We start from the raw sequence: 14,023 nt of genomic DNA on the forward strand, positions 1-14,023 counted from the left end.
AGAAAATATTTTTTTTGAACTTAGAACAGACATACAATAAGAGAATAATAAAGGTAAACAGCTAGAAATAAGCTTTTTTAGTTATATTTTAAAAGTAGATGTCATAGGCTTTGATATAAGTCCAAGATGGAGAAATTTGAAACTACCAATCAAAAGATATTCACAATAGAAAGTTTTACTTATATTTATGAAAATTATAAAAAATATGAAGGTTAAAATGTGTAAGAATTTTAGTCGTTTGTTTAGTTAAAAGTCTAAAAAATAACTATTTTAAATCACGATTTCATTAACTTTAAAATAACTTTAAGATTGACAAATTTAAAGAACTTAATTACAAGAAATTGACAACTGAAACTATTACTAAATTTTGAAAATTACTTTCTTTCCTTTGGAAACATTTACTTTCATAGTTAAAAATAAACTTAAATTAAACATTGTTTAATATTATTAATTAATTTCTAACAACCTTGGGGCCTCAAAAATGCCCACCCCTGTTTTAGATCATTAATAAAAATAACAGTTTACAAACTATACAACATTTAAAAAAGGTTTATAATAATAAAATTAAATTAAAAAACATAAACTCAGACTCCAAATAACTTACACCCTGGGTCAGCAGCTAAAGACAACAGGGGCTGAATGAGAATTCATTTTATTTTGATGCTAATTTGTTATATTTTTATGTACAGATTTTGACAGCGTCGGTTTTGAGAGAGAATTTTTATAGCCTAGACCTAATATACCCTAAATGGGCGAGGGTATTATGCATTTGTGCTGATGTTTGTAACACCCAAACAGCACAAACACCCAAAAATATAAGCCTAAAAGTATACCAATCGGCTCAGAATCACTTTCTGAGTCGTCTGTCTGTCCGTCTGTCTGTCTGTCTGTCTGTCTGTCTTTCCAAGCAAATCTTGTGCGCACTCTTGTCGCAATTTTCAAGATAATTTGATGAAATTTGGCACATACTCTTACCAAGAATGAAGCTTATTGAAAATGGTTAAAATCGGTTCATTATTTCGCATAGCCCCACCTACAACCGTTCCCCCCAAATAGGGCTTTTGAGCTCATAAATATGTTAAATGTTCTTGTATCACTCCAAAAATCGTCAAAACTATAGTTTCATATAAGTCTTAATGATACTGCTGATTTTCGTAATGGTCGGGACTCATTTAACCCTATTCCCCATACAAAGTTCCCTTAAGAAAATGACTTGATGGTCAAAATTTACTTGTTTTATATGGAGTTGGACAATATCGGAATAAGTTTGAAAACAATTAGCTGTTGAATAGATGGCATAGATATAACATTAAAGCTTTATAGCTTTCAGCAAAGCTTTGTCAAGTGCATTTGAGGTTAATTTTCTCTCTATGCCGACCACTGATTTTAACAGAAAATATCTATAACATTTTTACTAAACTATGGCGTGAATAAAAACTATACAAAAGCAATTTAGAGTGAAGGAAAAAAACACACTATTGCAAACATTAATTGCGTGCTTGGGAAGTAATAAAAAGGCGTGGGTGGTGGTCGCTCGGTCGGTCGTACGAGTTGAGTTCAATTCATTTCATACAATCACAATAAGGTGGCGTCTTGGCCAGTTGCCGCCGGCGTTTGTGTGTTTTTTTTTATTTAATATATTATTTAGTTATATTAAGGCCTTTTTAATGAAAAACTACGTTAAATGAAATGTTTACTTTTTTTGTTATTGATTTTTTTTGTTTTTATTATTTTTGCTGACTTTCGTGATTCGCTATAATATCAAAGTGTTGTATGTATGTAACTTTTCTTAAGCATTTAATTTGTAGTGAATTTAGCCAGCGGTGCCATAACCGTTTAAATGCTTCATTTATCTGTCGATCTGTCTGTCTGTCAGTTACACTGTTAGTGGGCCAATTTAAGTGTTTAGTATGCTTAAATGAAATGTAATAATCTGTATGATTAATTAGTTTAACATTGATTTTTAAATGTACAGGTGTGAGAAATCATTAAATTTTAAATTTTTTTTTTTTTCAATTTTTTTTATAACTGAAATAATCGTGAGCACACTAAAGTGTGGAAAATATAGAAAAAATTCTATATATTTTCACACCTTTTCTTTATAAACAATTTAGACTTAACATTTCTAAAAAGATCCCCTACAAAAGGCAAGAGATATTTCCTTAATAAAGCAGATTTAGGGTGTTCTATATAGTCAATATTGTTACAATTATTCTTAATTTACAGGTTAGTGCTTTATAAACAACAATTGAAATGAATTTTGTACATGTTTTTTTTTTTCTTTAGTTATTTCGAACAAAAAAATTACTCGTGCCGCCTGCAGGTTTTAATTTTGTTTACTATTAACAATTTTTTTTTAGGTTTTCGGTACGTTTATACTATAGACTTTGTTATTGTTGAATGTTAAAATGTTTTTTTTTTTTGTTTTCGTCAATTATTTACAATTTTATGCCGAATTTTTGTTTGTTACTTGAAATGTTTTTTCCAACCCATTCATTGTAGCTCTTGTTATTTTTTTTTTATTTTCGTCTACTAAATGTGATTGTTTCTTAATGAACTTAACTTTGAACTTCAAAAAATTATATAAATACGTAAAAAAAATCATACAGAAGAAACAAAAATGTGGTAAAAAACTAAATTTGAGAGAAAAAACAAGACCTTTGAACATATAAACAAAATGTGATGGTGTTAGATACCCTGCAGTTCAGCATACAAGTAATGCTTTAAGCATACAACTGTTTACCAAATAATCTACTTACAGGCTTTAGACTGTAAACTAAAAGTCTCTAAAGAAAAATACTTGGTTTTATCATTTGAAATAAATTATTAAAGATTCGACGACCTTATCAAATCAGCAAAAAATAATAATGCGTTACCAAAGTGACAACACTATGTTGTCAAACAGAATGATGCGTTGTCGAAATTACAACGATTCGTTGTCGAAATCTCAACAAAGCCTTGCCGAAATGACACAAATCGTAATCGAAATGACAACAATGCATTGTTGCAATGACAAAAATGCGTTGTCTAAATTACAACGGTGGTTGTCAAAATGACAACTGGGTGTTATTTAAATTTCATACACATCCGTTGTTTAAATGTTAACAAATGTGGTAAGCTCACTTTTGACAACGGATTGTCTCAATTTCGGTCCTTTTCTACCGGTTCCCTCTGTGCAACTACTACCATAAAATCTGTTTAGTAGACCAACCGCTAAATTACTCATCAAACCTACTGGGTAATTGTATGAAAAAAACTGCGTGTTTCATTACTACCGACATCCCAACCTTTAAACGGAAATAAGACGAAAAAAAAAACTTCCCAAAATAATAAATTTTCTTAACTTTTTATAAAAAAACATGGTGTCTTCTTAAAAACAAAAGCTTTTAAATTCCCTCATATAATTATAATATTATAAAGTAATTTAACAAGATTTTTGTAACAAACCCAACAATTTTCAAATTTAGTTTAATGATTTTACGAGGAAGTAGTAGTTTTAAAAGCGAAAACATAAAACGTAAATGAATAGTTTTGTGAAAAAACAACTACGTAGTTGAAAATTTATGATTTTTCTAATAATTTTTTTTTCTTAGACAAAAAAGTCTTATTAAGAGGCCTATAACACTTTTAATTATGGGTTTAGGTAACAACAAATAGAAGATAACATAAAAAAAACTTAAAACGCCCTTAACTTTATATAACTACCTACAGCGTGAGAATTTGATATAATATAAACCAAAAATTAATATTTTTGGTAGAAAAACCATTTCCAGGTGTCTTTTTTTGGGGGGAACATAGGCACAAATCTTTTGAGATCTATAATATGAAATCGAAAACTTAATTTAGGTTTAATATAAGTCTTTTAAATTATAAGGATTTAAAGCTTTAGGTAATAAATTTTAATTATAACTTTAGTAATCTTCCACTTCCTTTAGTGTGAGTTTAATCTAATTTTATTGGTTGTTTTGTAGGAAATGGTGTAACTTTTGTTTGGGGAAAATCTTTGTAGAATACTTCTCTATATATTATTTGTGTGTAATTATAGTTGTAATTATTTTTATAATTTTGTTTTTTTTTAAGTACTTTTCATTTTTATTTTTAATTTAAAATTTCAAGTTCATTTTTATTATTTAAAATAATTTCGTTTTTTCTCTCTGGTTGTTCACATACATCAACATGATCATTATCATGAATGAAATGAAAGGAAAAGTATGTGTGTAAATATAAATTTATATTCATATATTTACAATTTATTTCTATTAAAACTTTTGGGTGCTTTTGTTGGGATTTAGTTTGTAGTTCAGTTGTTACTAGATAAAGCTTTTATTCTAATTTTTTGTTTTGTTTTAGTAAGAGAGTGTCTATTTGCTAAAATATTTATAATTTTAAACCCTAAATTTGTATGCTGCCAAGCGTGATGAAACGTGATTAAATATAAAAACAAAAAAGTAAAAAATAAACTATAATTGGGGTAGCGTGCGTATTTTCTTTCGATATTAAAAGCTGTCATAGTAAATCAAACTCAAACATACAAATAAAATAAAAATATTAATTAAAATTTTAATTTTCTAATATAAAACTAACTACAACAAATTTAATTTCAGCTTGCAGTTTTCTTTTTTTCTTTTTTTGCTACAAATTTAATTAAAATAAATTATACAAAATCCCTTTAAAGTATTTAAATAAACATAAAAATATCAAACAAATATTTTTGTTTAAACAAAAAACACGATCAACAGAAAATTTATGACATTTCTTTTGGTCAGACATAAAACATATGTATATAAATTTTAAACAGACTTTTTTATCTAAATGTTAGAACGAAAAAAAAAATAAATAAATAAATTTATAACAAAAAAACAGCTTCAAGGTTAAGCGGAAAACAACAAAAAAAATCTTAAAAAATAACACGAAAAAAAAACAAAAAAGTATATAAAATTAACATAAATGATAAAAAACTACAGCAACACTGACAGAAATAACCAAACTTAAGCTTAATATTTTCCAGGCTTTAAAGCTTATTTAAAGGATTTTTAAAATAAAGGTTTTTGGTTTATTCTGCTAATTTATTGAATTTTTTGTTTGTTATTCCGCTAACATTAAACAAAAATATCGTGCTAAATAATTAAAAAACAGAAATATGTATTGTTCAAAAATAAAAAAACACACACAAAAACCTACTCATAGCAAAAGCTGGGAAGTTAATTTAATACAATAACACCAACAACAAAAAAAGACGTTAAAACCAGTTTTAGCCAAAAAAAAAATTATTATTGTATATTGTACCTCTATAAAAAAAAGTTCTAAAACTCATTTTAAAATTTTTAATGAGGGTTTTAAACAGCCACAACAATAACAATGCAAGTTAAAGGAAAAAACAATTCGAAAAAATAATAAAAAGAAAAAAAAGACAAGCTTAATAAAAAAATAAAATTAACAAAAAGGAAAGACAGAAAGAAAAAAAAGCATTTTAAAAGTTTAGTCATAAACATTTGATTGTTAGATTTTGGCAAAAAAAAAAAAAACAACAAAAATCGTAAAAAAGCGATTTGAAATCTTGTTTGTAGTAAATGACTTTAAAACTACAAAATTCTTTTATGTGTTAAAGGGGAAAGAAAGCTAAGCAGATTCTTGAAAAAATCTATATAATATGCAGCATTTTCCTGACTAAGATAGAATTCGAACTCGAGCCTGAAAACAGTTTAAAAGGGGAACCTATTCAACAAAACAAACATCACACTTATATACAATAAAACAAGAAATTTTTCTCAGTGTAAAAATTTAAATTGTTTATCTGTTAAAAGGGAAGGAAAGCCAAGCTGTAAAGGAAAGACAAAATGCTTTCCTAATAGTGACTTAATCATTTCAAAATTCTATGTATTTTAAAGCATTTTTCTGCCTAAGGTAGGATTCGAACTCGAGACTGATGTAATTTATTAGTTAAACAAGTATGGTTGTATGGGGGCTATACGAAATAATGCACCGATTTTAAGCCATTTTCAATAGGCTTCGTCCTTTTGGTCAAAAGAAGAGTATGTGCCAAATTTCATCAAATTATTTTAAAAGTTGCGAACTGTAGAGTGCGCAGAAGGTTTACATGGGCACACAGACGGACGGATGGACGGACGGACATGGCTAAATTGACTCAGAATGTTATTCTGACCCGATTGGTATACTTTAAGTTGGCTGTAGGACCAGAAAGTGATTCTGACCCGATTGGTATACTTTAAGGCGAGTGTAGGACCACACAGACGGACAGACAGACGGACAGACAGACGGACATAGCTAAATCGACTCAGAAAGTGATTCTGACACGATTGTTATACTTTAAGGCGGGTTTAGGACCACACAGACGGGCGGACATAGCTAAATCGACTTAGAAAGTGATTCTGAAACGACAAACTTCAATTTCAAACCCTTATTAATAAGTTAAAGTGACTATCGTTCATTTTATTACAACGCTCATGTTATGTCCAGGTCACTGAGTAAAGCTCAAGCTGCTTGTAAACTCGAGCTCGACAAACTACAGATCTTCCACAGAGTCTAAGATTACGCGCAACTTGTCCTTATTTTGACATTAGTATGACCAAAGCTTAAGACGGAAGTAATGACATTTATTCTTTACATTGATGTAATCTTATTATTTAACATAATAGAAACCTGTTCGATATTAGTAATTTATTAAAATTATCTAGTTTTATCTAGCTAAAACATTCCATTCTATTAAATTATTATAAAAGAAATAGTAGAGAAGTTTTATCAGATTATTTAACATTTGGCAATAAATTACATAACTTTAATGGATTTTAATTAAAAGTGACAAATTTTATTTGAAATATTTTATGAGTTAAATAAGTAAAATAATTATTGCTTTTAAATACTGTTAAAGATTTATTTGTTTAACTAATTTACATGCATTTTATTATTATATATTTCATTTTACCAGCCATTATGTCTACTCCCTGGGTAAATATCGAACGATAAGAACTTTAATTGAATTATATTTTTTTTTTATTTTATATTTTGTTGTTGTTTTAAACAATGACACATAAAGGGAAAATTGTTGAAAAAAATAATATAAATTATGATTGACACACGTAAATACATATTTATAAATTAAATTTATTTACAGATTTTGTTACATTTGTTTGGTTGTATTTTATTGTTTTATATAACTTAAAATTCTTTTTTTTTTATTTATTTTATAAGTATAAATTTTTTATTAATATTTTTTTGTAGTTTTTGTTTGCTATTTCGTTGGTTTGTAATAGTTTTTATAGGAGTCACTTTTATTAAGCAATGAAAGCCATACAATAACAAATAAATAAACAAATAAATATGTATGTATAATGTATGAACAAATAAAAACACAACAACGAAAACAAAAAGAAGAAAAATAAATAAATAAAAACTAAACGAAAAAATGGGGTTTATTGTTGATTGATCTACAGTGAGATGTCTAAAACAAAATGTTAACATACCATGCCCAAATACCCCAATACAACCAACCAGAATACCAGACAAATCATAATACTAAAGCATACACTGATGCCTCTTTGGAAGGCATAAATATAAAAAAATTAATTGAATATAAATTAACTTTATGGGGACTATGGCCTTCTAACCCTTTCTGAACAGAACTAGAACAGAACTAGAACGGAACTAGAACAGAACTAGAGCGTAACTAGAACAGAACTGGAACAGAACTAGAATAGAACTAGAACAGAACAGAACTAGAACAGAACTAGAACAGAACTAGAACAGAACTAGAACAGAACTAGAACAGAACTAGAACAGAACTAGAACAGAACTAGAACAGAACTAGAACAGAACTAGAACAGAACTAGAACAGAACTAGAACAGAACTAGAACAGAACTAGAACAGAACTAGAACAGAACTAGAACAGAACTAGAACAGAACTAGAACAGAACTAGAACAGAACTAGAACAGAACTAGAACAGAACTAGAACAGAACTAGAACAGAACTAGAACAGAACTAGAACAGAACTAGAACAGAACTAGAACAGAACTAGAACAGAACTAGAACAGAACTAGAACAGAACAGAACTAGAACAGAACTAGAACAGAACTAGAACAGAACTAGAACAGAACTAGAACAGAACTAGAACAGAACTAGAACAGAACTAGAACAGAACTAGAACAGAACTAGAACATTACTAGAACAGAACTAGAACAGATCTAGAATAGAAGTAGAACAGAAGTAGAACAGAACTAGAACAGAACTAGAACAGAACTAGAACAGAACTAGAACAGAACTAGAACAGAACTAGAACAGAACTAGAACAGAACTAGAACAGAACTAGAACAGAACTAGAACAGAACTAGTACAGAACTAGAACAGAACTAGAACAGAACTAGAACAGAACTAGAACAGAACTAGAACAGAACTAGAACAGAACTAGAACGAAACAGAAATTAGAACTAGATCAGAACTAGAATTGAACTTCTTTTTTCCCATTACTCATCTACTTCTGGGAATCTAAACGCTCATAAAACTATTAAATGTAACCGAAACACGTTTAACAAGGCCCTGGTTTATTAATACTTTACTACATAGTACACTCTCAAAATAAAAAAGAACCCACCACACATGAACCAAAAGTAATAAAATACTTTTGTTTTTTTTTATGCGTTTGAAAGCCAAAACCATAACAGAGCAGAGTGACAGACACAGGCAGCAGCAGTCAACAGTCAGCGAGCGGCACAGTAGCATTAATTAGTAATGCTTAACTGGTAAATGAACATTTGGGGAATATAACGATAACTGCAAAATGTGTGTTATATATTTTTCTAAATATTTCTTATTAAATGTTTATAATTGTATTTGGATTAATCTTTAAAATCTTTAAAAATCCAAATGTTACAATTTTCTTTTATAAGTCTGTTAAACGTAATTTAAGTTTTAAACAAAGAACTTTTGTTGTTTTCAAGTTTTAGACATCAATATGTATCTAATGAAAGGCTACATTTGTTTGTTTGTTGTTTTCTTATTAAAAGAAGATTCTTAAAGTTTTACAGACAAACCCCTGTATTTGGTATAATGTGTATTTGGGCTGGTTCTTTTAAAAGCAAAAAAAGAACCTCATAAATCTAAATCAATCATTTAAACAAGACCGATAATATTTATGTATGTATGTGTGTAAGTAAATGCCATAGACAGTTCAGCATAAATCTATTCTACATACGCCCTTTTTCTGTCTTAGACATACATATAACAAATGTTAGTTTGTGGATTCTTTTCTAACATTGTTACTTAAGAAACGGAAACTTTAAATGCTCGTTCATAAAAACTTAATGTACCATTAAGTTTTTAGGCTTTTAAAACTTTGACTTAATCTAACATACATACAATACATGTGTGTATGTGTGTATTTGTATGCAAAAAATCCCTTATCATTTAAATCAATTTCTCAATATCTATTCTAATATTCCCCCCCATAGCTGCTTTCAACGTAAGAATAATATAGAATATCATCTGTGAAAATCATTGAACCACCACCCTCATTTTATATTCATAGATGATTTTCAACAACGCATTTAGTTGAATCCAAAACAGCAACATCAAAAAAAAAAAAAACATTTTTGCAATTCGTTATGCACACAGTTACAGACAAGATACACACACACACACAGTGGGACACAAAGTTAGACACATATGACTAAAATTAAAATGTTTGCAACTTAATTCTATTCTGTTGTCGTTATTGTTGTTGTATTGTATCTAAATCTCACCCTCAATAGTATCTGTGTTTGTTGTTTTGTTGTTGTTGTTATTGTTCTTTTAAAACAATTTTTTTTATACGTTTACAAACAAAAATTTTATGAGACGTTGTTATAAAAATTGTTTGTAACATGTGTTAAAACTAAAATCAATTGTCTGTGTGCTGATGTTTTGTTTAATATGTCTATTTTCACTACGGAAATTTCAAGTTGCGACACACCAAATAAAAATTTTGTACGAATTAGTAATAGAACGGATGAAGTGCAGGATCGTTACTAAAATGCTGTGAGAAAAATATTATGTAAAAAAGGGGAAAAAACTAATTGAAATCGATAAATCAATATTATCAAAAAGAATCAAACGTTTTCGTTTTTTATGAACTATGAGGTGCTTTTTTGAGAAAAGTACTTTTTTTAAAGTACGTTTTCTTAAAAAGTACTTTTTTTCTTATATTCTAGGTCGTGGCGAAAAAGCTGTAAGAAAAATAGAAAAACTAAATCAAATTGAAATCGATAAAGCATTATATGCATGAACTATAAGGTTCTTTTATGAGAAAAGTACTGTTTTTAAAAAGTACTTTTTCTTAAAAGGTCCTTTTTTCTTATGTCGTTACGATAATGCAGTGAGAAAAATAAAATAACTAAATCAAATTGAAATCGATAAAGCATTATTATTATTAAGAATAATTTCCCTTTATTGACCTATAAGGTACTTTTTTGAGAAAAGTACTTTTTCTTTAAAAGTACTTTTTTAAATTCAATGTCGTTATGAAAATACAGTAAGAAAAATATAAACTAAAACTGAAATAGAATTGAAATCGATAAATCATTATTATTAAGAAGAATAATTTTCCCTTTTTTGAACTATAAGGTACTTTTTCTTTAAAAGTACTTTTTTATATTCTCTGTAGTTATGAAAATGCAGTAAGAAAAATAGAAATATAAATTAAATTGAAATCAAATATGAATAAATAGTTTTCTAAATTTTGGATTATAAGGTACTTTTTTGATAAAAGTACTTTTTCCTAAAAAGTATTTTCTTCTTATGTTCAAGAAAATAGAAATTTAAAATGATTAAAATGAAATAAAAAACGATAAATCTGTATTATTTAACCATAAGGTACTTTTTTAAAAAAGTACTTTATTAAAAAAATCGTATTAATATTTTGAAAGCCTCTTGCTAAGGTTTAGGTAATTTTTTTTTAACAAAAGTACCATAAAGTTACTTTTTTTGATTTTATTGTTCCCAACAAAGTTTCAAGTGTTTTAAGTTTCTTAATGGACTATTTCATACAATTTGTGTAAAAAGTACTTTTTTTCATTGTTCAAAAAAAAGGTACTTCTTTTAAGAAATGCTACAATATTTCAAGGTTTAATGGTACCTTAAAAAAGTACTTCTTTATAATAATTAATTTCAAAACTTTTAAGATAATTTTAAAGTACTATTTTTTCATTTGCAAAAAAGTACTTTTTTAAGAAAATGGAGAGAAATTCACAGTAAAATTATATTTTTTTAAAGATTGCATTTTTTTATCATTTCATTTTTAACTTGTTCTCTTTTATATAGATATATATATTTATATTTTCTTTTAATTTTTTTTTAAGATTTATTATTTTAAATCAAAAACAGAATTTTATTTTTAATAAAAATATTTATTAATATTTATAATTTATTAACGAAATTTGGTTCAAAAAAAAAATATTACTCATTACGTCTCTGACATTGTGCTAACCAATACACAAAAATAACATAATTTTTGAAAATTTTTGCTTAAAAATTTTGTTGTGGCGCTGTTATGGTTTTAATGTATTATAAACAAATGCCAAAATAAAATACACATAATTCAAAAACAAAATGGAAATTTTCAAAAAAAAAACAGATTATAGATATATTTTATTAAAACAAAAAAAAAAAAGAGCAGCCAACCCCAAAACTATTCTACAAAAATATTTATTTTGGACTTTTAAATGAAAAAAAAAAATATTATTCATTTATTTAAACAAATAAAAAAAGTTTTTTTTTTGCAAAAAGAAAACAGACACACAAACTGCCGCACAGCTAAAGTTGTTTATAATTGTTTTTGCTTTTGTAGTCGTGCAATTAAATTTGAAAAATTTATTTTTTATTAAAAAAAAAATTCCTTAAGCGCGTGTGTTTGAAATAAATTATAAATCTATTACTATTTAAATTTGTGTTTATGTGTCTATAGGTATATTTGTAGGTATAACAATAAATTTTAAATATAATATATATAACTTTTTCTCTAAATACCTATATTTAAACAATACATTTGGACAAGAAAAAAAAAATCCAACAACGTGAGGCCCACGTTTGTTTGTTATATTTTTGTGCTGCTCCCAACAGTGGACACTATTCCAATGAATATTTTGTTGTTTATTTGTTTATATTAGAAATTTATAAAACAAATATTAAAATGAAAATGTGAGGAAAAAGAAAACACCTGTTAACACATACACATTTATAAAGGCTCCTTCTTTATACAATTAAAAGCAGCTGCCTTTATTGCTGTTCTTTTTTACACAAAAAATACGCAAAGTTTGTGTTTGTATTTAAAAATTTTTGTTCTACTAAAATGTGTTTAGAGAATTTTAAATTATGGTGTGAATATTAATATTTTTGCATTATATATTTATTTAAAAAAATATTAAATTTAGAATGATATTTCCTTAAGTTTTGCTGCAATGACGTCTGTGTTTAACAGCACCCCCAACTAAATTATAATAAAATCAACTAATTATGAAAAAATCAGCAATTTTCTAAAATTTTCTTAAAGCATAAAATGTATTTACAGTGTTTTTTTAAGAAAAAATGATTTTTTTCAAATATTTCAAACACAATGTGTAGTTTCCGCTATTATATATATTTCCACATTATTTTGTGCAATTTCGTGATTTTGAATAAATTTTGTACACTTGTAATGTGTTTTTTTATTATTATTTTCTTTAAAACGTTTGATGTGTTTTCTTGGAAATTTACAAATAACTATAAATTTGTTTAGCTTGGAATATTGTTATAATATAAAATTCAATTTTCAAGAAATTTATTTAAAATGTAAAAAACATGTATAGGGACTATACGAAATAATGGGCCGATTTTAACCATTTAGGCTTCGTTCTTAGGTCAAAAGAAGAGTATGAGCCAAATTTAATCAAATTATCTTGAAAATTGCGACCTATAGAGTGCGCACAAGCTTTAGATGGACACACAGACGGACAGACAGACGGACATAACTAAATCGACTCAGGAAGTGATTCTGACCCGATTGGTATATTTTAAGTTGGGTGTAGGACCAATATTTTTGAATGTTACAAAAATGAGCAAAAACGCATAATACCATCCACACTATAGTGGTGTAGGGTATAATGAATTTTTGTGGCATCACCCCACCCACATAATAAATGAATTTCATAATTTTATATAACAAATTTTAAATTATTTCTAACGAAATCTTATACTGATTTGAAGATGTTCTTTTATAGAAAAAACATTGACTTTTCAAATCAAATAACAACTTTGAAACTGTGTATTTTTAACTAAATCTTTAAATATTTCAATGTTGTAATTAAAATCGAGAATCGGAAATGAGACTTTAGGTTCACTATTAAATACTGTTGTGTTACTTCTCTCTTTAGGAATCTGACGTTTAAGCAGGGATTAGGAAAGTTTCTAGTTGTTTCAGGTATGATATAGAAGAACTGCATATTATTATTTCTGGTTAGCCAGATATCGAAATTCTCTTTAGGAATTTGACGTTTAAGCAAGTTTCTGGTTGTATTAGGTATGATCAAGATGTGAAATCTACAATTCATATGAAATATTTCAATGTTAAAATTAAAATCGAGAGAAAAGAGACATTAGGTTCACTATTAAATACTGTTGTGTTTCTTCTTCTCTCTTTAGGAATCAGACGATTAAGCAGGGATTAGGAAAGTTTCTAGTAGTATCAGGAATGATTTCTCGCTAGTCAGGTCCCTAAATTCTCTTGTCTTCTCTTTAGGAATCTGACGTTTAAGCAGGGATTAAACAAGTTTCTAGTTGTATTAGGTATGATAAAGAAACGAAATCTTCAATTGATTTGAAATATTTCAATATTAAAATGAAAATCGAGAATAGAAAAGAGAGACATTAGGTTCACTATTAAACACTATTGTGTTTCTTCTCCTCTCTTAAGGAATGGGACGCTTAAGCAAGGATTAGAAATGTTTCTAATTGTATCAGGAATGATTTCTCGCTAATCAGATCCCTTAATTCTCTTCTCT

The 14,023-nt window shown here is 27.3% G+C and overlaps 1 protein-coding gene and 1 long non-coding RNA gene across 2 annotated transcripts in view; one reads left to right on the forward strand and one right to left on the reverse strand.

Moving 5' to 3' along the window:
- Window positions 1-14,023, forward strand: part of LOC119601353 — a 92,400-nt gene that overhangs the window by 53,405 nt on the left and 24,972 nt on the right. The gene's annotated exons all lie outside the window — the stretch shown is intronic.
- The window catches only part of LOC119601347 (activating transcription factor 3), a 60,068-nt gene that overhangs the window by 43,737 nt on the left and 2,308 nt on the right, over window positions 1-14,023 (reverse strand). The gene's annotated exons all lie outside the window — the stretch shown is intronic.

The sequence above is a fragment of the Lucilia sericata genome, unplaced genomic scaffold, assembly GCF_015586225.1.
Source record: "Lucilia sericata isolate MDLA Ls3-8-SP2 unplaced genomic scaffold, ASM1558622v1 Contig000006F_arrow, whole genome shotgun sequence".
Lineage (NCBI taxonomy): Eukaryota > Metazoa > Arthropoda > Insecta > Diptera > Calliphoridae > Lucilia > Lucilia sericata.